Below are 25,213 nucleotides of genomic sequence, written 5' to 3'. Positions count from 1 at the left end.
TTACCAGAGCATGATGTAGATGGCACTTGAACCTGGAACTCTTCTAATTGGACAGTCCAACTCACCTTGCTTCCTCTCCTCCTGGCTGCATTTCCTGTTGCACCAGGGACAATGGAGGTGAATGAGCTACGGGGGTGCAGACGTAAAAACTGGCCTTAACCTCCCAGCAAGGGTCAGACACAAAAGCTAACCCCACAGATGCTTTTTTGCCAGTCAAATCTTGCCAAACACCAAGCAATTTTGTGCATCCAACTCAAGGCAACAAGCCCAGTGAGATAATCTATAAAATTTGCTTTTAAAAGGGCTGGAACTGGAGCAGAGGGGGCTTGCTCTCCCTGAATATCCCACTGAGTGATCCAGCATCATGGGAATTTTCCCAATTTGAATGATTCCTTTTGAAATAGGAATGTAAAACTACCTTCAGTTTGCTCTTTTGCCAGGCCAAAATTACTTCCTTTCTATAAACACTCTAAAAATATTGACTGTCTGCCCCATAACCAAGTTACTGTTTGCTTTAATTTATGGTATTTCAAGTTGAAAGAGTACTGAAGTCAGAGTCAGAAAATCTGACTTTGACAAATCCTGGCGATTTGAACGTGAGCTACTCATTTCATCACTGAGCCCTGGAAGCTTCATCCACAAGTGGCGACGATGCCATGCGTGAAACGAAAGGCCACATGGCACAGCAGGAAGAGCCATGAGCTTAACAGCCTCAGGTGTGATTCCTGACTTTACCACTTACTAGAGTGCAGCCTTTAACTGTTCTATAAATTTCCTAGGTCTCAAAGTCTTCATTTTTAAAATAGGAATAATTAGAGTGCCAACCTCTGGGACATTGTTGTCATAATTAAATAAGATACATGTAAAGCTCTTAACCCAGAGCTGGGAACACAGCCTTCAAAAACCTTTACTGATATTTTTCACAAATATTATTATGTCATGTGATTCTCCAGAATTATTGTGAAGATTATAAAAATTGAGGAACAGAATTATTGTGAAGATTAAATAAATTGAGGAACAGAAAAACTATAAAGCACTATGGAAACGAAAATTATTTTTGTCCATTGGTTTCCAAATTGTACTACTCCATACTATACTGCTTTTCTTTGAAATGATTAAATATTTAAATACTGGTTTTCCAAGGGAAAAAATGAAGATTATTGTTGGGTTTTTGTTTGTTTGCTGTGATTTCTAAAATTTGCCTTATATTCATCGAAAAAGGAACTCTTTCCAACTTGTGTCTTTTGCAACCAAATTTTCTGTTGTTTAGGAAACTAACATAAACCTTTATAATTTCAACAATGCAAGATAGTCTTGCTTATTAGTGAGCGTAGCTGCTGTAAGAGGCAAACCCAAATCTATGTGAGTTTATTTCACGTGTAAAACAAATCACCTGCTCCTATTCAGTGTCCAAGGGTATATGAAGTGGAAAAAGGGGGAAAGGGGGTCTCTACTCTACAGTTGTTTGGGAACTTGGGCTCTAGAATGTCTACCATTTTCAACACAGGGCCCCAAAGTGAGTCTGGGCATCAAAATCCAGTTGGCAAATAGGGGGAAAAAGGGCAGATAGGAAGAGAGCGGATAAAGAAAATACACATGCTTTTTAACCACATCAATCTGAAAGTGACACATGTCACTTACACTGATGTTCCATTGGACACATGGCCCCACCCAGATGCATAGTGGCCTAGAAAGTGTTGGTAGACTCTGGCTGAGCAGCTGCTCCTAGCAACTGCGGACAGCTAGCCATCTCTTGCCCACCTTCCCAAAAGTGTTGTGGCCATATATTCAGATGTTTCACTTCTTTGCCCTCTGTCCAATGACTTTACCACACAAATAAGTAGTAAGCCCTAGAATTCAAGTCCCTTAGGAAATAAAGTTGATTAACAACTTCAGATTTAAATAATTCAAGACCTGAAGCTTATTCTCATTGATCATCCCATTTTCTTCATGCAATAACCAATAGAGAAAAGACCCTATACGATTTCAAAGTTTGTCTTCAATTACTATTTAACATGTCCATATCTTAGTAGCCTAATATCTTATTAAAGAAAAACATGTGAAACACTTACAACAATGTGTCTGATGGGTATTAAATGCTCAACAAAAAGTAGTGATTATTTTTCTTTAGTGACGGGTGAAAATCTGAGGTGAAAGAGCAGCTATAGGACAGTGAACTGTGGGAGCCAGGAACCACAACCCTCTGAGACTACATTGTTTCCAATCTTCCACTCTATTGTAGAGAGAATCAAACTCCTTCCAGCTAAGCATGACCTTGTCTACCATGGACTAGCACACACCATTCCTTCCTCACAGACCTGGACACGGAGACACATGGAAGCCCTCACTCTGCCTTTTCCTCTGTGGATTTAATGGTATGTAATAAAATTCAGAAATTTTCATACCTTTTGTTTTTTTTCCATTGAGCTATATAATAGATTCTGATCTTACTCTGTCTGCCTCTTAAACTTTTCCAAGGGAAAATTTAGTTGATGTCTTTTTTCTTTTTTTCTTTTATGGCTTAAACCATGACTACGTGGAACAGCCTTTGGGGTACAAATCATTACTTGTTTTATTGCCACGGTGTTTATCATTCCTTCATAAACACTCTTAACAACGTCTGCTCCAGGGAAATGAAGTTTCTCCCCCTCCCTCTTAAAGCCTTCACAATCTTTTTTTTATCCAATACTTCCTTTATCTTCTTCAAGATGATTTCAGCTATGAAAATTAAAGCCTTTAAGGAAAATATCAGAAAGAAAAATGAGCTCATAGTCATTGAAACTGGATTGGTAAGAGGGCTTGGACTTGTCGAGAAACAAACACGACAGAAGTTAATAAACCTATTTCCTCCTCCCTTTTTTTTCTCACAGGTACAATCTAAGTTTCAGGTGATGTATCTACTAAGACATCCCCCAGAAACAGTGCCTATTTTATTAAGAAATTAAACCGACAGCATTTTAGTGGTTAATTCAAAAACAAATTCCAAAGAAGCATTTCCATTATAGGTCTGGGAGACAAGCACTCCATAACGATTTTCCCCTTCGATTTTTCTACATCGTCCATTTAGACTTTGGCAGTGAATTTGGTGGGGTCACAGAACTGAGTTTTCTTAAGTATAGGGCAATGTTCACCTGTTTCATTGTTTTTTCTTATTACTAGGCATTCCTAATGTACTAGGGACTTTCAGTTATTACAAAGTCCCTGGTCTCTGTTGTTTTGGGAATGGTAAGGAAATGTCTACGGCATTGATCTAGATGCCCGTGATAAGGATAGCATTCTTCACAAACCATCACAAGATATGGGCAGATGCTTGAAGTACCACCCCTAGAGAGATGCTTCAGATTTTGTGTGTGTAAACTGCCATTGTAGGAACAACCAGGAAGTAACCAAAACTTTCATCTATATTAGGAAAAGTTTCCTGGTATATAAAGCAGATTTACTAGTAACCCCACAATATCAAGTTCATCTTGAAAACTACAAAACAATGTAGCACAAAACACCCGCCAGGGCCACAGGAATATGTAGCACACTGTTAGAATTATATCAGTTTACTTGGATGTCAAGAACCACACATCATTATCACATAGAACTGCAAGAAATTTTCTGAAGTTGGAAAAAGATACAGAATCCTCATTACCACAGGTACCGCAACAATCAGCAAATTGAGGGCTATGTTTGCCAGACATGCATTCCCTACAAGAATCATCTCTTTAACAATGGATCATCCTCTCCTAAATAATTTGCTGAATCAACAAAAGCCAGGCCAAAGGAATTCCAATTGGTGCGCTTAAGTGTGTGTTCCCAGCACAGAACAACATGGTGTCCATATGACTCTCACTTCCGAGGCAGGGCCTGGGGTATGCAGCTGTTCAGCAATGTATTGTGGTCCAAACGTACACACAACTAAAGCGTACCTTCTATTTTCTGTTACCAATCTCAAAGTGCTCCAGCAACTCCATTCCCTGATTTCTTACGATGGGGGTGGAGTGGTGCTGGTGTTAAGGAAAGGAGGTAGCAACAGGAGATTTTTAAATTACCCATTAAAAGTAACTTAATCATCTTCTCTCATATAAAAGACTCTTTGGTCAATTCAATCCCTTTTAGCCCATGGCTTTTCCAAGCCTAACCCCCCTAATACGCTAGATTCTCTGCGCCTTAAAGGATTTCCCTCACCCTGCTCTGAAAAACAAAGTTTATTAATTAAAATAATAATAATAATAATAATAATAATAAGGCAGCTCAGGCCTGTCCTGATAAAAGCAGTATCTGCCCTTCAATTGTTTCTCTTTCACCTTGACCTGCCTTCCTGGCTGCAGCCTATGGACACAAAGCTTCAGTCCATGCCCACTGGTGTCCAGCCTGCTTGTGTCACTCCCTCCCCGATTGAGTGCCCTTCAGACTTGCTTAGCCAGCTCTCAAAAGTTGCATAAGGCAATTCCTTGTGTGTGTGTATGTGTATAATTAAATAAGACATGCAGAACTTTGGTGAGTTCTTCAGAGATAAAAAGATAGTACTTTTTTTAAGTGTATTATTCTTTTTGTGATGTCACACAGTGTGGTATTGGCAGTGAGATGACTTACAGCCCGATATAAATCAAATGCTGATTTTCCAAATTAAAAAAAAAAAGTATGCTGATGACAGAGTGTGCTAGTTTCCTATTTTTCTATTGCTCTATAGCAAATTACCACAAACTTATTGGCTTAAAGCAGTACTTATTATCTCACAGTTTCTACAAATCAAAGGTCTGGGCATAGTGTAACGGGGTTCTCTGCTCAGGATTCACAAGGCTGAATTCAAGGTGTGACTATGTCCACATAATCATCTAGAGTTCAAAGTCTTCATCCAATTTGTTAGCAGGAAGTTCCCCATTTTCTTGCTGGCGTTGGCCAAGGGTCACTCTCAGAGGCCAAGGGTCACTCCTAGAGGCTGCTCTCTGTGAGGTCATTTGGATCCTAACCATGGGCCCTCCACACGTAGTTCACAACCTGCTTCTTCCCAGCCATCAGGAGAAGCTCTTTGATGCTCCGTCTTCTTTTAAGCGTGCATCTGATTAGGTCAGACCCACACAGGACAATCTCCCTTTTGATGAACTCAAAAGCTAACTGATTAGAAATCTAATCACAAGGGTGGTATCCCATCACGTTCACAGGTCGCTCCCACACTCAAGGAGAGGACATTATACAAGGTGGGGGTCATTAGAGGTCATCTTGAAATTCTGCCTTCCACATAGAATCAGCTACCTTGACTGCTTGGACCTGGCAGGCTGTGAGTCTCACTCTGAATCAATATGACTGACTAGAAGGAAGAAATCCAAAGCAGTACCATCTTGTTGTTATTCCACCATGACATACAACAGTATTCAAGTATCATGCACTTCTGGTTATTTCCCAAATAGCCCCCAGTACTTCTTACTTTTTTCCGAGTCACGTAAATCAAAAGAGCTGACAATAATTGTTTTCTAAAAGCACTAAAAGGGGTTTTCTCTCTCACCATCTTCACTCAGAGTCCGTAAGCAAAGTCTGCATTAGCAGTGACCTCATGAAAAGATGCTAAATACGTTTAAAGTTTTTTTTCTACCAGACACCTAAAATTGCTGACTCCCAACTCAAAGCCCAGTTAAAGGTCCAGGTTCTGGTGAAGACTGTGGTGCAGGACTCACAGCTGTAAAAATAACTCTTGCCTCCGGGTTAGATCAAACAATTGAGTTCGCTTTTCTGATGTTCAGGCCTCTGGAGTCTTGAGTCAAGGCATCACAGGCTCACTTCCTGATTCATCGATCTTCCAAGATCCTGACCACCACTCTTGGGACACTCTGCCTCCTTCTAACTGACTAAGTTTAGACCCAGCTAGTGGGAGCCCTTGCCCATGATTCCCATGCCATTGCTTCCCTCCCACCCACCTCTACTTCTTTGCCATTGAGACCAGCATTACACAAGCCCACGGAGAAAATAAAAAGATGGAGTAGATTTGGGTGAGAGTAACGGGAAGATGAGAAACAAGTAACAATGGACTCTGAAAACACTCCAAGACTTCCAGCCATGACACAATTCTTTGGCACAGTTTCAGGCATTCCATGTCTTACCACTCACTCCCCACATCCTCACCACCATTTCCCAAATGAAGGCTAGGGAATGCCACCTACTCCCACCTAGAGAATAATTTCGAAATTGTTCTGCTACATAGTTCAGACTATACAAGAGGATAATTGGGCACTTGACTCTTTGAAGTGACCTATACTTTTGGTGGTTTTTTTGGACTTTTTCTCAGAAAGCAATGAGGAGAGAATAGCTGTTAGAAATAACAAGAGAAAAAAGCAATACAATACTTTGAATGGTTTAGTCTTCCCAGCCACTGTGTTTTCCTTGAGATAATCTGAGCTAGCTAGATCCTGGACATAGAATCTGCACACTCAACAACTTTTAAAAGTTGCTTAATTTTTTAGAGAAGCTGAACCCTCAACAGAGTAGCAGAAAGACTTGCAGTTCCCTGGGATTAAACCAGCCAAAGAGGAGTCCAAAAATCAAAGTCTCTCTGGCATTAGTCACTAATAATCTGTGCTCCAACACCTAAGGAAATTGGGCTTTCTCCTGCAAAGACCATGGCCTTTCCTCTCACTATCCTCTGCAAGTAGCAGGTAAGGGGAGGTGGGTTGTCTGTAGTGACAGATCAACCAGACAAATGTCCAGTCAGCAGTTTAGGACAAAGTGTAATTATATTTCATGATGAAACACTGAATGTGATGAGTAATTTACACATACACAAATCAGCCATGGTTTATCTTTCCAACTGAGCCATAGCCCCTTCTTTGCCATCCCAGTCACGGTTATGGTAGGATTCTTCCCAGCCTGTTTCTCTAAAGTTTGACCAGGTTACTGGAATCCTGAGCCACAATGATGGCATTTGTGTTGCTAAGGTAACTGCTATAATAGATAAACCCTGAAATCTTTGTTCCACACAGTCATTCAGGAACCAAACAAAAAAAGGCTCTGCAATCTTCAGCACATGGTTTCCAAGGTCACCCTGGCCACTGACAGACAGACAACAGAGGGGGAAGAGTGAAGGCAAATCGCCTAGGAAGTGTTTATGGGCGAAGCCTGTCATTCCATTGACCAAAACTCAGTCATATCGTTCCCACTTGAATGCAAGAGTGGGTGAGAAATACAGTCCCTGTTTGGGTAGCCACTTCCCAGAAACAGTTGTCTATGGAACAGAAGCATGAATCATTTGTTGACAGCAACCCAGCTCTGCTACAAGGAAGATGATAGCGGTGGTGATAGTAGTGGTGGCTGCAGCTGCTACCATTTACACCAAGCCCCTGCTAAGTGCTTAACAAATAGTTTTTCATTGAATCCTCAGACAAATTCTATGAAATATATTTTGTTAATCCACTTTCAAAGATAAGAAAGCTGAAGCTCAGCAAAAATAAGTTACTTTTCTAAAAATACATGACTAACTAGGGAGAAACAAGGACTAAAATCCCAAAACACCTGACCATAAAGTGTGTGATCTTAAGCACCATCTTCATATTGTTTCCCATAAGTTTGGCTCTAGTTATTTGATTAGCTTTTCCCTCTTTGAGTTGTTTATCTTATTGCCAGAGAAGTTCCTACTCACCACAAAACTTGGAACTCCTCATGAGTTAGGGAATTGTCTAGGATCTATAAAATTCCTTTGCTCTTTGAAGCTAATTCTCCCTTTCTATTTAATCACCCCTGGATCTCCCACTCACCAAAATCTCCATGAACTGGGTTCTCTCATTTCTTGGATGCACATTCCTAGGTCAGCTCCCTGGGGCTATTTCTCACACCCAAGTTTTTCCTAATGAATTTGCTTCAAGTCATTGAACGTACTTTTTGTTGCCCTTGGAGCTCTTCCAACAAGAAGGTTTCTCCAAAAATGTCCTGTTGCTTTTCATACTCCTCTCCTCAACCCTCAGATGTCACAAATCTCTCCTTTCACTGAGTTTCCCTCAAACTCTGTTTTTAGGCTTTGTTTCGCAGTCTATTACTTTTGTTCCCCCCTTGAGAAATGACACCTTCGAAACTTAATACTTAGGTTTAAAATTGTTCTAGTCCAAATAAGGGCTAGACAGCTTCCATGTTGGAGACAAGACTGAGTCAAATCAGGGAAAAATGAATAACAATGAGGCTGCAAGTGTCTTCATTTTGGCAGATTTGTTTTTTACTGTAGGGGAATTCAACCAATGTCAAGTACTTTCTGAAATAAATTCAATGGAAGATTCAGTCTCGCTTTTTGAAGTTAAAGGGGCAAGGGGGAAGCGGGGCTGGGGGGGCTAATTTTAGATCTTTGGTTGTTCATTATAATAGCAAAAGCCTGATTCATTCTTTTCTTCTCAGAACTCTAACCCATATTGTCAGAGAATTTCTTATATCCTCACTTGAGAACTTGGAAATCTCCAGGTGACAGTCTTTGTTTTAAGATTTTCTATGATCTGAAAATCCCACTTTAATTTGGTTCTCCTTTTTCCCCCTCTTTTAACTGAGAATGGCTTTTCTTCTTTCCTGTAGAAATATTTCATATGCCATGTCACCCTCCCCTTTTAGCGAGCTAACTTATGAGAGGTAAGTGATCTTCATACTGGAAAATCTCATCATACTGCTTTCTTCTTCAAGAATCTTCATGAAATTACCCAATGCAAAAGCATAATGGAGCATGTGTGTGTGTGTGTGTGTGTGTGTGTGTGTGCCCTTTCTCTCCTTGACAACCAAGAACCTATTTCCCAGAGCTATCTGTGGCACCTACTATGTTTCCATAATAATAATTTCTGACCAGAATCAGAATCAGGCTGAATCGGCCTTACTGAATTCCCACCTTTGTGGAGGAATTTTCCCTGGGCCAAGAAAATTCACAAAAACTATTACTTCTCTGTTCCCAAAGCCCCAAATTACCATTGTCATTCTAAGTAGTCAATAAAACTTTTAAGAGACATTTAGTTATACATGGCAGATTGAATGGGTTTATTTATCTCCAGTCCTTGCCAAATGCTACAAAAATTATAGTAAGGAGAGAATAAAATACATAAACCCATAAGGAAGAGGACAATAAGAGAAATTAGTTAAATTTTGGTAGCTAAAATGGACAGATGATAACTGACTTAGCAGACCTGATGAAAATAAAACCTAAGCAGGCAGTGGGGAAAAGCCAGAAGTAAGCTGATCTGGACTATAGAGAGTTCAAGAACTGGAGATACTTGGCGCCTCTTAAAGAAAATATCTGCACATGCCTGAAAACTAAAGGATTTTTTCAAACTCTATATAACACAGTGTTTCTATTATCTACTGCTCCATAAAAACCTACTTCAAATATTGGTGGTTTAAAACAGCCATGTTGTTTTGGTCACGGTTTTATGGGTCAGAAATTAAGGAAGGGGTCAGCTAGTCAGACCACCTCCGATTCTTGGAGCATCAGCTAGAACAGTTGAAGCAGGAATATCCACTTCCAAGATGGCTTCATCACTCACATTCTGGCTCTTAAATGACCTTTAGCCTCACTCTCACTCTCGCCCTTGCTCTTATTCTCTCTTTCTCTTTCTCTTCAAGGATTCTCCATTCTCCGGAGCTTCTCAATGTGACTTGGGTTTCTCATAGAAGAGTGGTCTCAAGATAGATGAACTTCTTACATAGAGACTGGCTTCTAAGATGTAAGAAGCAGAAGCTGCCAGACTAAAGACCATGCCCAGAACTGGCCAAGCACCACTTCCATTGCATACTGTTGGTCAAAGCAACCCCAGGACCCATCAGATTCAGGGAGTGAAGAAATAACAGACTCACCTCCTGCTGAGAGAGGACAAGGTCGCACTAGAAGAAGAGCAGGTGGGATGAGGAATATAATTATGGCCATCTTTGGAAAACGTAATGTACCATGGTTTCCCCTTTAGCCACAATAGTTCACATACTTCCCACATACAAAATATATTCACCCCACGCACAAGATACTAAACTCACATCCCATTATAGCATCAGCTCAAATCTAGGATCTCATCATCTAAATGAGGTCCAGGTGCAGATGTTCTTTGGACACAATTCCTCATATACAGCTCCTCAAGTTCCTCTTAACCTGAAGATTTGTGAATTAAAGAGATAAGAATTCTTCCCCCACAAATGCCCAACATGCAATGCACAGTATGTAGAATGAGAAATATAGTTGGATGGTCTTTGGAAAAGACCATATGCCCCAGGCAGTTAGAGCCCTCCCCCGTAGTAAGGAAACTACCTCTCATTCATCCAAGGAAAGGATGGGAGATACTCTCGGGAGAGAGTCTTTGCATTTGGGACAGTGGACTCAGCTGAAGGTGGAACTGCTATGATGAAGACAAAAATTAAACAAAGTTTATATACTGAACAGGAGAACCCATAGCCCCTTTTTCTTGTCAGTTCCCAGAATACTAGCAGTTAGACTTATATCCCTCGGGAGAGACAGTAGAGAAAAACCTCTCTGAAAAACAAGTGACAAGCCCAAAGAGAAAGAAAATTTACAGACACTATCATTTTGAGGATCCCAATGAAGAAGCTCACTCCAGTTACACAATAATTCAGGCTACCTTTCAGTAGATATCCAAGATGGCAGAGTAGGTAAACACTGTGCCTTCTTTTTCTATGAACACATTAAAATTACAACTAAATTATAGAACAATCAACCTGGAGAACCATCTAAAGTCTAGCTGAACAGAAGTGTTATAACTAAGAATATAAAGAAGAAGCCACAGCAAGACTGGTAGGAGGGGTGGAGATGCAAAATGGGCCCTACACCTGAGTGTGGCAGTTGAGACTTAGGAGGGCTATTTCAGCTGCGGAGATTGCCCGGGAGGAGCAAAAGATGCCAGCCCCACACCTAGCTTCCCAGCCTGGAACACAAGTGTCAGGAAGAGGAGCCCCCACAACATCTGGCTGTGAAAAAGAGTGGGGATTCCAACCATGTGGGTGGGATGGAAGGCTGCAGGAAACACATGTTTCCTCTTAAAGGCATGGTGCACAGACTCACTTGCTCACAGGAACTCACCTGTGGCTCTGGCAGAGGAACAGTGACTCAGGGGGCATAGGAGGCATCGAGGGATCAGACTGAGGCTTTCAGGTAAGGGCTGAAAGTTGCCATTTTCCCTGTGTGTGGTCCTTCTCTTGTACAGCCAAAAGACAGACACCATCTTTCCTGTGGTGAGCCTGCCCTCATATGGCCAAATCTAAATATGATTGGTATGGTGAGCTTCACTGCTCCATCCTGCTGACTTCCTGGGATCCCATACCACCTGACTACCCCAAAGCCAGAAGCATTTTCTCCACCAGCAACCAGTCCTGTCTGCATTTCACTCTTTCTTGAAACACTATGAGAGTCCACAGGCCCCAGATGAGTGGCAGCTGGACTCAGTGTCCTCAGAGCATTTTGCTGAGTAGCTGTAGGCTCGGCACTGGCCCCAAACCAGAATCTACATTAACCTGGTGACCACAGTTCTTCCTACTCTAGTGACCCCTTGAGACCCTGCCTCACCCAACTTGCCTACCACACAAGGCTTTATCAGTGATTGAACCTTAAGGGAGCAGCAGGGAGCAGCAGGCATCAGGGTGTCCTGGTCTTTTGTGAAGCTACCCCAGGTCCAGTCCTGGTTGCAGCCATCCTCAGTTCACAGCATGTCTTCTCCCACACATCTCCAGGCTTAGCACAGGCAGCAAACAAATGTGGATTGCTTTCTAACTCCTACAAGGTAATCCCTGGCCAGTCACAGGCAGTGGGTGACGTGGGCCTGCAACAGAGCCCCTCCCAACAGGCCTCAGAACCAACACAGTTGGACATTGACTTCAGATCACAGCAGAGCACCGCCCAACTAGCCCTACAAGCAGGGAACAAAGGGAAATTTCAACAGGCACCAGAGCCACTTGGGTGAATCCCACTCCATGGAGTAAGCTCTCCACATAGCAGCCCATAAGCGTTGGATGTGGCCAAACCTCACAGCCAATCAGCCAGAGGGTTAATTCCACCCCCTGATGTGCCAATAACAATCAAGGCTCAACTATAACAGGAGAGCACACACAACCCACACAAGGAACAGTCCTGGAGCAGGTGACCTGGGAGACTGTGCCAGGGCCTTACAAGTCACCAATTACATAAGACCATTCAGCCAAGACTAGAAGACATAGCAGATCTACCTAATACATAGAAACAAACATAGAGAGGCAGCCAAAATAAGGACACTTAGAAATACGAAGAACAGGAGAAAATTTCAGAAAAAGATTTAAAAGAAATGGAGGCCAAAAATCTACCAGAGAAAGAGTTCAAAACACTGGTTACAAGGATATTCAAGGATCTTAGTAAGAACTTCAACAAAGAGATAGCAAGGACAAAAAAAGGACATATAAACCATAAAAAAGAACCAGTCAGACGTGAAGACTACAATAACTGAAATGAAGAATGCACTAGAAGGAATACCCAGCAGACTAGATGAAGCAGCAGATCAAATCAGAGATTTGGAAGACAAGGTAGCAGAACACAGCAAAAAGAAAAAAGAATCTTAAAAAAAAAAATGAGAATAGTTTAAGAGACCTCTGGGACATCAAGTGTAACAACATTTGCATCATAGGGGTACCAGAAGGAAAAGAGAGAAAGCAAGAGATTGAGAACCTATCTGAAGAAATATTGACTGAAACTTCTTTAATCTGGCAAAGGAAATACACATACAAGTCCAGGAAGTGAAGAGTCCCAAACAAAATGAACCCAAACAGGCCCACACCAAGACACATCATAATTAAATTGGCAAAGGTTAAAGACAAAGAGAATCCTAAAAGCAGCAAAATACAGGCAGTTAGTTACCTACAAGGGAGCTCCCATAAGATTGTCTACTTATTTCTCGACAGAAACTTTTCAGGCCAGAAGGGACTAGCACAAAATATTCAAAGTGATGAAAAGCAAGGACCTACATTATCATTGAAAACCGAAGGACAGATAAAGAGCTTCCCAGACAAGAAATACCTAAGGTGTTCATCAGTACCAAACCAGTATTACAAGAAATGTTAGAGGGACTTCTTTAAGATAAAAAAAAAAAAAAAAAAAAAAAATCAAAAGAATAATAAAATGGTAATAGCACATATCTATCAACAATTACTTTCAATGTAAATGGATTAAATGGTCCAATCAAAAGACATAGGAGGGCTAAATGGATAAGAAAACAAAACCCTTCCATATGCTACCTACAGGAGACTCACTTCGGATTGAAAGACACACACAGACAGAAAGTAAAGGGATGGAAAAAGGTATTTCATGAAAATGGAAACAAACAAATAAACAAAGACAGACAGACAAAATAGGCTTTAAAACAAAGGCTATATAATGAGACACAAAGAAGGACCCAGAAGTCCCACTTCTGAGTATTTATCTGAAGAAACCCAAAATGTTATTTTGAGGGGACGTGTGCATCCATATGTTCATTGCAGCATGTTTACAGTGGCCAAGATGTGGCGGCAGCCTGGGTGTCCATCAATGGATGAATGGATAGAGGAGGTGGTGCACCTACACAATGGAATATTGTTTGGCCATGAATGGAAGGATGGATGGACCTGGAGGGTATTGTGCTGAGTGGAGTGCCAGACAGAGATAGATAGATGAAATATGATTCCACTTATATGTGGAGTCTACAGAGCAAAATAAACAAACAAAACAGAAACAAACTCATATATACAAGGTACATTTTGATAGTTGCCAGAAGGGATGTGGGTTAGAGGTGGGTGAAAAAGGGGAAGGGATTAAGAAATACAAATTGGTTGTTACAAAGCAGTCATGGGGATGTAAAGTAAAGCATGGGGAGTATAGTCAATGATATGATAATAACTATGTATAGTGCCAGGCGGGTACTAGACTAGTCAGGGGATCACTTCTTAAAATCTGTAAATGTCTAACCACTATGCTGTATACCTGAAATATAAAATAATATTGAATGTCAACTGCAAATGAAAAATTAAAAAGGAGGGAGAGGTGAAAGGAAATGAGAGGTCCAAATTTCCAGGTATGAAACACATAAGTCATGGTGATGTAATATACGGCGTAGGGAATATGGTCAATAATATTGTGATAGCCTGGTACAGTGTCACATGGTTGCTGGAATTATCATGTTCATCGTTTCTTTAGGTCTATACATGTTGAATAACTATGGCATACACAACTAATATAATATTGTGTGTTAACTATATTTTTAATAAAAATCTTAAAAAACAAAAAAATAACAATTCAGGATACCTTTCAATAAACCCTTCCCATATATTCAGCTTTAATTTTTTTAACATTCAGTGTCATATGCTACAATAGGAGCCCAATAGCCATGGATATCATATATTTGAGGAAAGGTGCTAATACGAAAGAATGAGATCAAAACAAATAAAAAGAAATTAGGACTTTAAAACTACATACACAATCCTTGGAAACAAAACAAACTTTGTATTCATCCAGGGAAGAAAAGATGTTGTTTCTTTAAAAAGTTAATTTTCCTCAAAGGTATATAGTTTAAGGTTAAAAACTAAAATAATTCTATAAGACACATAAAAGTAACAATTGTTATGATAGTTACCTCCATATTTCTAACTAATATGATTATACTAATATTTCTTGATATTTCAGTTTTAGATCTCATTTACTGATTTCTTTATATTAAAAAAATAGGATTTAGCTCTTTTATGTGAGTGTAAGTATGTATGTTACAGGAAGTTGTATCATTGAATATGTATAGTAAAGATGAATTTGTTCACTTAATCCTGTAAGGTGTTGGTATAAGAGGAGATTTTTTTTAAGATAATTTTTTTTAAAGATTTGTATTGGGGAAGGGGAACAGGACTTTATGGGGGAACAGTGTGTACTTCAAGGACTTTTTTCCAAGTCAAGCTGTTGTCCTTTCAATCTTAGTTGTGGAGGGTGCCGTTCAGCTTCAAGTTGTTCTTTCAGTCTTCGTTGTGGAGGGCACAGCTCAGCTCCAGGTCCAGTGGACCTTGCTAGTTGCAGGGGGCGCAGCCCACCATCCCTTTCCGGAGTCCAACCGGCAACCTTGTGGTTGAGAGGATACGCTCCAACCAACTGAGCCTTCCGGAGCTCAGCGGCAGCTCAGCTCAAGGTGCTGTGTTCAATTTTAGTTGCAGGGGGCGTTGCCCACCATCCCTGTGGGAGTTGAGGAATTGAACTGGAAACCTTGTGGTTGAGAGCCCACTGGCCCATGTGGGAATCGAACCAGCAGCCTTCGGAGTTAGGAGCATGGAGCTCCAACAGCCTGAGCCACTGGGCAGGCCCCTAAAAGGAGTTTTTGATCCAGTTTAGAGCATCAATGCTGCTGGGGTAAGTTTAACAGAGCTGCACCACCTAGGTTTTAGTTTGCATCCAAGAACTTATATAGAAATAGAGGGACCTTTTGAAAGAGAAAGAAAACAGAGACTCCACTTCACTCTGAGGTCAAAAGTGGTTAAAATCTCTCTGGGGGACCACGGTGGCCTCTTACAGAAGCTAGATGGCAGTAAAGGACACCAAGCTTCCAGGAAACAAAATCCTCTATGAGAGTAGGAGGTTAGAACAGATTGAACAAAGCAGCAAAGAAATGCTGTGAATAAGAAGACTCAACAGGCTGTCCAAGCTCATCCCTGCTCACCGGGTATCTAGCCTGGTAGCAGTACACTTTCATCCTGAATCCTTACCTCCTCCCTTGGGGCAGCTGATGCTCTTGCTATACATCCTGAACTTCTCAAGAACTGAGCATCAGTGGGTTGCATTATGGGCATCTGAGAAACACTAGGGCAAGTTTGACATCCATCTTAAGTTTGAGGAATGAGGGAAATATGAAAAAAAAGGTGGGGGAGAGAAGTAAAGAGAGAATGTCTCAGAGAAAGAATCCTGCTGTTTTCCAAGGGCTCAGCATACATAGCTATGCTTTGCCTAGAAATGGTTCTTTTGGTCTCAAACTCCAGGGGCAGAATTAATGATCCCTCCAAGCATTCTGAGGGCAGAAAGCAAAGGAATCATTGATATCTTTACCATGAAACTCAAGGAGAGAGCAATGAGAAGAAAAGCCCAAGATCAGGATGAAGATTAGAGTTCTTTGTCTTTAACCAGCAGGCAGTAAGAAGATTTTACCAGTCCTTAACCTAGTGGGACTGGGGACAGGTAATTAAATAAGAATACTCCTAATACTATAATTAGTTACAGTACACCTATGTTAATTCAGTAAAAGAATATAATTTACTCATTTATAATTCGATATTTTTTCAATAAATTGGAAATTTTCAGTCTCTCTTAAAAGAATCCTTTTGAATGTTGCTAAAATGGAAACTCCTGAAATAGGCAGGCTGAACTAACCATCTGAGACCATCTTCTTGTTGGTGGGTGCATAGAAGTAACTGCATGCCCCTTTAGTTCACCCATTATCCAAATAACAAATATATAGGAAGCCTTGGGAACGGAGCCTTGAATATTGCCATAAATATAACTTTGCTCCAAAAGACACATTAGACCTGATTATCCTGGTAGGTCTTATTTTCAGGGAAACAGGGTATGGATATTTTAATGATGTCAATTCTTCCTACCTATGAACATGGTATATGCTTCCATTTATTTATATCTTCTTCAATTTCTTTCTTCAATGTCTTATAATTTTCCAAGTACAAGTCTTTTACCTCTTTGGTTAAATTTATTCCTATGTACTTTTTTTTATGCATTCATAAATGAGATTTTTTTCTTAATTTCTTTTTCTGATAATTTGTTATTGGTGTATAGAAATGCAACTGATTTCTGAATATTAACTTTGTATCCTGCTACTTTACTGAATTTATTTATTAGTCTGAATAGTTTTTTGGTGGAATCTTCAAGATTCTCTATGTAAGTATCATGTCATCTACAAATAATGACAGTTTTACATTTTCCTTTCCAATTTGGATGCCTTTCATTGCTTTTTCTCGTCTGGTTGCTGTGGCTAGGACTTCCAATACTATGTTGAATAAAAGTGGTGGAAGTGGACATCCTTACCATGTTCCAATCCTTAAGGAAAACACTTTAAGCTTTTCACCATCGAGTATGATGTTAGTTGTGGGTTTGTTGTATATGGTCTCTATTATGTTGAGGCACGTTCCCTCTATTTCCACTTTGCTGAGAGTTACCATAAATGGGTACTGGATTTTGTCAAATGCTTTTCTGCATCTATTGATATGATCATATGATTTTTTTATCTTTCATTTTGTTTATGTGGTGTATCATGTTAATTTATTTGTGAATATTGAACCAACCTTGAACTCCAGGAACAAATCCCACTTGATCATGGTGTGTGATCATTTTAATGTATGGTTAAATTCGATTTGTTAATATTTTGTTAAGGATTTTTCCATCAATGTTCATCAGGGATATTGGCCTATAATTTTCTTTTTTTATAATGTCTTTATCTGGCTTTGGAATAAGGGTAAGTGTGGCCTTGTAAAATGAGGTTTGGAGTCTTTCATCCTCCTGAATTTTTTCAAATAGTTTGAGAAGGATAGGTGTTAATTCTTCTTTGCGTGTTTGGTAAAATTCACCTGCGAAGCCATCTGGTCCAGGAGTTTTATTTGTTGGGAGTTTTTGATTACTGATTCAATTTCATTAGTAGTAATTGATCTGTTCAGATTTTCTGTTACTTCTTGATTCAGTCTTGGAAGATTGTATGTTTCTAGAAATTTATCTATTTCTTCTAGATTGCTGAATTTGTTGGCATATAATTGTTCATAATATTTTCTTAAAATCCTTTTTATTTCTGTGGTGTCAGTTATTTCTCTTTCATTTCTGATTTTACTTATTTGGGTCCTCTCTCTTTTTTTCTTGATGAACCTGTCCAAGTTTTATCAATTTTGTGTATCTTTCCAAAGAGCTGGTTCTTAGTTTCATTAATCTTTTGTGTTCTTTTTTAGACTCTATTTTGTTTATTTCCACTCTGATCTTTATTATTTTCTTCCTTCTATTCACTTTGGGTTTTGTTTGCTGTTCTTTCTTCTAGTTCCTTTAGGTGTAAAGTTAGATTGTTTATTTGAGATTTTTCTTGTTTCTTGAGGTAAGCCTGTGTTGCCATTAATTTCCCTCTTAGGACTGCTTTCTCTGTGTCCCATACATTTTGGGTTGTGTTTTCATTTTTGTTTGTCTCAAGATGTCTTTTGATTTCTTCCTTGATCACATTGTTAACCTATTCATTGTTTAGTAGCATATTATTTAGGCTCCATGTGTTTGTGTGTTTTTCAGGTCTCTTTTTTCTTGTAATCAATTTCTAGTTTTATATCATTGTGTTTGAAGGAAATGCTTGGTATGATTTCAATCTTCTTAAATTTATTTAGACTTGTTTTGTGGCCTAACATGTGGTCTATCTTGGAAAATGTTCCATGTGCACTTGAAAAGAATGTATATTCTGCTGCTTTGGGGTGAAATACTCTAAAAATATCAATTAAATCCATCTGATCTAAAGTGTCATTTAAGGCCAAGCTTCCTTGTTGATTTTCTGTCTGGGAGATCTATCCCTTGATGTTAATGGAGTGTTAAAGTCCCCTACTATGACTGTATTACTGTCAATCTCTCCCTTCATGTCAGTTAATATTTGCTTTATGTATTTAGGTGCTCCTATGTTGGATGCATAAATGTTTACAAGGGTTATATCTTCTTGTTGGATTGATCCCTTTATCATTAGGAAATGTTGTTCTTTGTCTCTTATTGTAGGCTGTTTTAAAGTATTTTGTCTGACATCAGTTTTGTTACCACAGCTTTTTTTTTGTTTCCATTTGCATGAAATGTCTTTCAGTCTGTGTGTGTCTTTAGATCTGAAGTGGGTCTCTTATAGACAGCATATGTATGGGTCTTACTTTGTTATTCATTCAGTTACGCTATATCTTTTGACTGGAGCATTTAATGACCATGAATGTTTTCTAAAGGATTGGTGCATCTAGGCACTCTCAACCTTTCTGAGCTTCAGTGTCTTCATCAGTAAAATGCGGAGAATGTTTACCTGTGTCAGTGAGGATGTCTAAAACCCAAATAAATAAGGGAATTTCACGTCTTATATAACTGAAAAGGCCACTGGTAGGGAAGGCTTCAGTGGCTCAACAAATTCACAAAATACCCAGCTTCTTCCCATTATCTGCTCTGTGCTTTGGGGCATCCATATCACTCTAAAGTTGGGTACACTGTGATGGCAACATGGCTGCCAGGAATTTCTGGAATGTTATGTTTTCTCATTCGTATTCAATAAACACGGGTGCTGTTCCCTAGCCATCTAACAAAAATTTTGGACTTTCCTTTTAATTGGACTGTATTTGTTCAAATGACCACAGTCACTTCAGCAAGAGTAACGGATCTGAGAATCAGAGCAAAACATAAGGGGAGAGGGGCAGAGCAGATATTGAGAAGACAACCACAATTCCCAAGGTCATCATATTATATCCTAAAGTTAATCTGAGGACTCTGCATATGTAAAGTATGTAAAGTGCTCAGTAGCTCCCTGGCAGATAAATGTCAAATAAATGTGTGTGTGTGTGTGTGTGTGTGTGTGAGTGTGACCAGAGATCCAGAGACAGAACTCAAGATAGAGGTATAATCTCCAATTTAAGACCCATAGAAGCCCTAAAAACTAAAGAGTTATGCAACCACAGCCTCCAATATATACAATATTAACCCATAAAATAAGTATAAGGACATTTAATAAAGCTAATTTTTCTCAGGATGATCATTTTAATCAAGTTTTTCCATATATCAAATATCAAATTCTTTCTGAAACACTTTTGGTACCACTGCTCAAGAATAGATTAAGCTGTGTACTTGATAACCCAACATAATGTGTGCATGGATGGAAGAAAAGAAAGATATAAATGTATAGAGGATATATTTTAACTGTTCACATATTTCAAAGACTACTTAAATGCAGATAGATTAATACGTTAAAATATTATGTATATGTTATAAGTGTCTCAAGAATGACTCATCTTCCTCAAAAGCAGATTATAGAATTCTAAAACTGGAAGAGACTATAGAAATCATTACACCAACCACTTTCCAGATAAGGAAATACAGGCTAAAGTGATTCCTTAGCCAGGATCATGAATATGATTAGCAAAATGAATTACGAATTAGCAAAATGAATATGAGTAGCAAAATGAAACCAGATCTCAAATGTCCTGACATCCAGGAAAGCATCTCTCCACAATACAATCCCACCTCCCTTGATATTAAATGGTTTAACAAACAAGACCTTCACAAATGGTGCAAAGATAAACTTCCTCTCAACCTACCCCAAGTAAATAATCACAATTTTGGAATTAGTAAAACCCAGATAATGTAGACATCATCATCCCTTACAGTTGTCCTCAGTGAGACAGTCAAGTTGGAAGAAAGTTTTACTTAACACAAGTTTCCCAAGTCTGAGAAATATGGCAAGAGGTGGGGTTTATTATTGTTGTTGTTGCTTGTCAATAATATTGAGAAATGGTATGTTAATCAGCAAGGAACAAATTATGGCTGTCATTTATTTTTTTCCCTAAAAAGAAATCATTAACATGAAAATCATGTCCACTATGACTTACTATTTTTCACAGTCACTACCCAGCAGTTTGCTCTCTGAGTGAGGATTCAGCTTTAAAACAGCTCTGAAATGAATGGCTACTCTAGGTATGAAATGTTCCATGGAGCAAATTCAGTATCCCACTTTTCTTGGGTGTTCTATTATTCTCACTTCCAGGATGGCCACACATAGCTTTTTGAAACTGGATCAGGTACAGAAATTAATCAAAGAAAACAAGAGTAGAGGATAAAATTTGGAAAAGCCTGTCATAGATTTAAGCTTCCAAGCACACCAAGACTTTAATATTCAACAACTTAAGCAGACTTCTCAACGTCTTAAGTTGACTTAAACAAATCCTGCTTCATCTGACTTGCCACAGAGAAAGCCTCTTCTACAGCCATACAAAACCAGCTTAGGTCCGAAGTTCTGAAACCAAAAAGCTAAAAAACAACAGAAAAGAATTCATGTGCTTCTGGAGCCACTTTTTTTCAGGGTGAGGTGTTTTACTCCTATTCAAACAAAGTGACATAATCCACTGAATGTTGCTTTTGCACGCTGCTTGTCATCAGACTATCCTTTAGCCGACCATTGAACGCCCTTTTTCTGCTATGAGACAGACAATGAATCGCCACATTATACTCTCTGACCCTGCGGGGCCACGGTACAACATCATAATGTCAAACCGGGTCTCAAAAGAGCTTTGTGTGGGATGAGACAAGACTCTAAAGATAGCAGAGCTGCTGACTCACTTAGAGTATGACCACAAATAGTGCTGCACTCTGTGCCGGGTAAAGCTGGTATCAGAAGCCCCTGGTAAATCTCTGTGCTCATCATGGAGGGTGAGAGGGGGACTGTGCAAGCAAGTTGTACTTAACACAGAGATCAGGAAACCTAAGGGAAGAAACCCACATTGTAAACCTAATACATAAAATTTTAATTTTGTCACTTAATAAAAGCATGCTGTCACATGATAAGGTAGCTTCCTTAGGAGCAGGTGCATTGCAATTTTTTTTAATTTTTTTTTTTTAATATGTAGTCTTCAGAGAGTTACACGATAGATGGCAGCCTGGAAATATACTGATGTGTCCTGGCAGAATTTCAGATATAATGATTTTTTTTTTCTTTGTAAACTTTCCATCAGTGGGAAGGCAAACCCTGCCAAAAATGAGAACCCAAGCTGGAGGCAGCGAGGCTCCACCACTCAGAGCACGGCGATGTGCCAAGTCGCAAGGCCAAATCGGAAACAACCACATTGAGCTCATTAAAACGACTGAATGATCAAAGGCGTGCAAGCCTTCACAAAGGCAAAAATTAATCTGTTTAATACTTGGCTAAATTCTCAGCTGTTGAAGTAAATTTAAAACGAAATTCATCAAATTCCCCCCTTCCTGTGGAAAAATCCTTTGAGTTCCTCGGAGTGTCCAGGAGGTGGCAGAAGCGTTCTTTATTTCAGTTTATGGGACACAGCTACAGCTCCACCCCCAAAATTAATGTAAGTATATCGGGGTAGAACCATATATATGAATGTAAATATACACTTTCAGGAGATCAGAAATTATATTCAAATATGGATAAGCCAAACCTCACTTGGCAATCACTTTTTGAGGGAAGAAATAAGAATTAAAAAACGAATCTTGGCCATCAATGAAAAGGCTGATAGAACTACAGCTCAGGGAGTTGTACCCTGTTCACGTACTCGCAAAGCTTCCATGACCCTCCACTCTTGCAGCACGCCTACCCTTCCTTTCCTTACCTTCATTACTCCTGAAAGATTTCACACTCATTCATTCCTGAGTCATCAGTAACCTGCGGCCTCCCCACTATGCTGAAGGAGCTGGAAGATGTACAGGGACATACTCTGCTTAAGGACTCCTAACCTCTCCTCAGCCTCTTCTGTCAGGTCAACCTCCATGACCTGAGGTCTATCCACCACCCTGAACGTTATGAATATTGATTCCTGTTGGACAAATTGAACCTGGTGTAGGATCTCAGATTCCTCAATTTCCTGGGAGGACATGTGAAATATTAATTCAGTCTATCGTGAGAAACAAAACTCGTTAAAATACACAGACATTCAGAAAAAGTCACTGTTTATTTCATGAAGTGAAAACATTTATTCCAACCAGATCAAGGGATAAAAAAAATGTTTTCTATAGCTCCAATTTCACACACTCTAGTATGAAATGAATCAATAGTAGCTAGGAGGAGCGAAATCAAAGATTTCCTTTTCAACAGTAATAAATCCAGTCAAACCCTATTTGGTATGGCACTTGACATGGCTTGTAAAATCTGAAGTTACTAAATTATGTATTGCAATAGTAATCCCTTACACAATTAATAGGAAGTGCTAAATTAGGACAAATGGCTTCCAATGGGATCCAGATGGTTAACCCTAGACTAGGTAGAAAGGGTGTAAAATTAAGAACTGTACTGATTTTTTCCTTGAGTTTCTTGAAGGAGTGAGAGTTCTTCAAACATGGAATGTAAACACTAGGGAAGGTAGCCTAAGAGAAGCATGTGTTATGTAGCAGCCTGAGTCCCAGCTGTGTTTATACTAGGATTCCAAAATATCTGGGCCTGGAAGGAGAACTGGCAGGAGGGACAGAGAAGCGTGCTGGGACAGACTGACCCCAAGGGGAAAGAAAGAAGCTGGTTCAAGACAAATGGGGAGTGTGATCGTTGACAGAGCACAGTGCCTGTCACTCAGCTTACTTTGTAGCCCCCTCCCCAGGGGATGGAGAAGACCCTGAAACACATTGACATTATTGGTCCCCTTTGCAGTAGGGCTACATGGATGGTGGTGGCAATAATAAGGGCAGCAGTGGCCTTAGGCAATGTCAGGGCTGGCACCATCACCTTAGTCTTGAGGATTGGCAGTACCCACAGAGACACAGTACCTTAGGGGGTAGGAAGACATCTGTGGTACCACAGCTGCTTTTGTCATAGGTGGGGAAGAGGCATCAGCAGCAAGTGAAGCCACATTCCAGTGGCCCAGTGTAGGAAGATGAAAATAACAAACCTCATGTTGTAACCAAAAGACTAGTTCTCAGAGAACTGGTTGTGGTACGCTGAATAGTGACCCACTAAAGATGCCCATGTCCTAATCCCCAGAACCTGTGAATACATTACCTTACATGGCAGAAGGGACCTTGCAGATGTGATTAAGTAAAGGATCTTGAGATGGGAAGATTATCCTGGATTGTTTGGGTGGGTCCATGTAACCACAAGCGTACTTACAAGGGGAGGACATAAGAGTCATAATCAAAGAAGGAGATGTGACAACAGAAGCAGAGGTCATAAAGAGAGACCTGAAGGTGCTGCTCTTCTGGTTTTGAAGATAGAGAACAGGGCCCCCAAGCCAAGGAATGCAGGTGGCTTTTACACTCTAGGAAATGGGTTCTCCTCTAGAGCACTGCCATCCTATTCTAGACTTCTGACCTCCAGAACTATAAGATAATAAATGTATGTGGTTTTAAGCCATTAAGTGTGTGGTAATATGTTAAAGCAGCAACAGGAAAAATAATACACTGATAATATACTCTCCTTCAAAAGCTTTCACAGTCGTTTGTGAGGATAAGGAGGCTCAAATTCCCACAGAACAAGGGAAAGCAGAGCCAAAAGGTTTGGGAGTCATCCTCATTCAGTTTGTGTGAATAGAGGGATACAGGTTAGAGTAGGGTAGACTAGATCCACAGGTCTGCTTTACATTCCAAGTTTCCTTAGCAGAACACTTTATCTCAGATCTCACCTTGAACCTTCATTCAAACCATCAACATCTGTTTTCTGCAACATTCTAAGATCCCAAACCAAAGCATGCATTACTTTGCTCTCCTCCTTTCCCTTCAAGAACTGAGAGGCAAGTTATGCCATAAGTACCTCAAGAATACCACAGATGTCCATAAATGAATTCACAAGTCATTTGAAATCCAGAGAGCAAAGCCCATACTTATCTTTTGGATACTATTAACATAACATTTCTCAGTCACTCGCTCTAGATTTCAGTACAACCATTAAAAGCATTCTGCTAATGAGACATTCTAGAAATGTCTTCAGAAGTTTGCCCTATGACTACAAAAGAAATCCAGCCTACCGACGAGATTGAAGACTCTCTTTTCAGCCAGATCATCATTAAAGGTTGAGGGCTGCTTTTCAGAAAAGTGTTTGAATTGGCTGTGCTCATCCAATACTTTCTGCCAAATGGATCAGTTATCACTTCTCAAAAATCAAATATGGCCCTAGATCCAAAGAACACATAGTCTTCCTATTTATTAGTAGCCATTATTATACATTTTACTTATATCCAACTCTATTATCTCTGATAAGAATAGAGATCAGGGAACACACAAAAGACCACAACTAATAAATGATTTCCAAACTTCATTTTGGCTTTTATATAATTTCTCTTAATTCTTATACGAGAGCTATCAACAAGGGAAAAAAATGGTAAGTTTATTCAAATTACTTTTATTGTTTTCCCTGACCACCTTTTGGCAGAGCAGTCATATAATGTAAAAAGAAATAATGGTGGGGAAAAGAAAAATAAACACTTAACCATGATATTCAACGGCTAAATACAACCTCCTCAATGGTCCATTCCAGCTGGACTTGTCCTCTGAACAAGTTAGACAAGCTTGGACAAGCTTCTGTCTCTTCAATTCTCCTCTATAATACTTCCACAT

Source organism: Rhinolophus hipposideros (assembly GCF_964194185.1).
Source record: "Rhinolophus hipposideros genome assembly, chromosome: 5".
In the NCBI taxonomy this organism is placed as follows: Eukaryota; Metazoa; Chordata; class Mammalia; order Chiroptera; family Rhinolophidae; genus Rhinolophus; species Rhinolophus hipposideros.
The sequence above is the reverse complement of the archived record's forward strand: the minus strand, read 5'-3'. Positions refer to the sequence as shown.